Source organism: Pristiophorus japonicus, chromosome 19 (assembly GCF_044704955.1).
Source record: "Pristiophorus japonicus isolate sPriJap1 chromosome 19, sPriJap1.hap1, whole genome shotgun sequence".
Classification (NCBI taxonomy): domain Eukaryota; kingdom Metazoa; phylum Chordata; class Chondrichthyes; family Pristiophoridae; genus Pristiophorus; species Pristiophorus japonicus.
This window is the reverse complement of record NC_091995.1, coordinates 78,468,116-78,470,029: the sequence shown is the minus strand read 5'-3', so window position 1 is coordinate 78,470,029 and position 1,914 is coordinate 78,468,116. Positions and strand designations below refer to the sequence as shown.

At 52.9% G+C, this 1,914-nt stretch overlaps 1 non-coding gene across 1 annotated transcript; it reads right to left on the bottom strand.

Annotated features, from left to right (window-relative positions):
- Positions 1-358: 358 nt before the first annotated feature.
- Positions 359-557, bottom strand: LOC139230716 (U2 spliceosomal RNA). The gene has a single exon (XR_011587963.1). It is a non-coding gene; the product is annotated as a U2 spliceosomal RNA (small nuclear RNA).
- Positions 558-1,914: the final 1,357 nt, after the last annotated feature.

The following is a 1,914-nucleotide window of genomic DNA, read 5'->3' as shown; positions in this document are numbered from 1 at the left end:
ACGCTATGGTAGGCCTGCAGACTGTCGTGTCGTCAGTGCGTGGTGGCATCAATCAGCTCCGAGGTGTGCTGCAGTCGCAGTCTGCCCTGATGCAGAGCCAACCTCCATCCACGCAGGCACTGACCACTGCCATCGTGTCTGGGGCCCCATCAGTTGCACGGGGAACTAACGTTGGTGAAACACGGCAGCAATCTGTGCTCAGCCAGAGAGCTCCAGATTTTCTTTTTGTTTTATTCGTTGCCAATCTTTCCAATTCTTTGTCAGATCAACTTGTCAGATCATAAACACCAAAGGTCACCTTGGGCCCATTCAAGGATCACTCTGCGCCAATGTATTTGCTCTTAGCCAAAAGGCCTAGAGCCCAAGCACCGTTCCTAGAAGTACTGCAATACCAGGTTCGTGCCATGGAGGTGGTTGGGTCAAACCACCCCACCCACCTCCTATTTCCAAAAAGCATAGGAGAACCACCTTCCTGATCCAGGGAGAACCACTTTCTGGTCATGGTTACTCCCCTGTCAGGTCAGTTACGCATCATCTTAGCCAAAAGGCCGAGAGCTCCAGATTTTTTTTTTTTTGGGGGGGGAAATTCGTAGCCAATCGTTCCAATTCTTTGTCAAATCACAAACGCCAGAGGTCACCTTGGGCCCATTCAAGATGCTGAGGCTTTGCCCCGGGGGAGTAGCATTGTCTCAGGACGACATCATTCCTCCCTTGTCCTTGCTGCTTTCTGCAACCTATCCCCCACAGAGTGCTGCCGCCCATGCTGAGGTGATGCAGTCCGCAGCCGAGACTTCCAGGGCCCTGGGCTTGTGTGGAACATCCTGCTAGGCCATCAGCTGTGGCAGCGGTGCCAACACAGCGACCTTCTACCAGCCTTGCTGCAGGCACTGAGACACCATTGAGGAGGAGCAGTAGGTCTGGGAGGAGGGAGAAGGGAAGGGTGGGAAAGCACGGAGAAAGAGCCGGTAAAGATGTGTGTGCTAGTGGCCAGAAATGGTCACCTTGCTCTAATGTGAAATAATGTCAATAGTCAGAATTGGATGAGCCAATAAAGAATTGTGTGATGCTGCTCAGAGATGGTATCCTTGTTCTATGATGAAGTAATGTGAATAGTTGCACGTGCATGTGGGTGATAATGTTTCAAGGGGACTGGTTTCAATTATTGTTTGCTGTAAATAATGGCGACCTTTACTGTTTCTTTACAGCACACTACGGTGTTTTGTGTCAATACAAATCTGTTTCATTTGTCACAACCTTGTGTTGCCGTTTGTGTGCACAGAGGCTTGGGGGGGGTTGGGGCGTGATGTCTTCAGCAGATGACCAGGTGCAGAGGCTGGCCAGGTGAGGCGGGGCCCGCAATGCCAGATGAGTAGAATCGATGGCTCCCTGAACCCTGGGGAAGCCCGCTATGCTGGCGAAGTCACGGGAGCGCTCATCCAGGTCTTCCCTGGACATGCTGAACTTGATCCAGTGTAATCGTTTGCTGCAGAGAGCGTCGGTAACCTGGTGAATACAGCGATGTACTGCAAACTGCGAGATGTTGCGTATCTCGCCTACAGGAGACTGGAAGGAGCTGGTACCACAGAAGCCGAGTGCTGCTGTCACTTTCACTGCCACGGACAGCAAGGTCCTGGTGCCGATGTCAGCTGCCAGGTGTGTCTGCAGCAGTTTGCAAAGCCCCGTGACCACCTCCTTGAGCCTTTGTAAGCACTGCTCCTCGGACATCTCGAGATAAGAGTAATGCGTGCGGTAAAACCTGCATCTGTACGGCCTCCTGCTCCACCGTCTGGGGCCTCTCCCCTGGGGAGGATCCACATTTGCCTAGAGCTGTCTCTTTAGCCGGCGCCTTTCAAGCTGTCTCCGCGGGACGAGATGGTGTGCGATCCACTGCCATCGCTTGGCACGGTAATGACA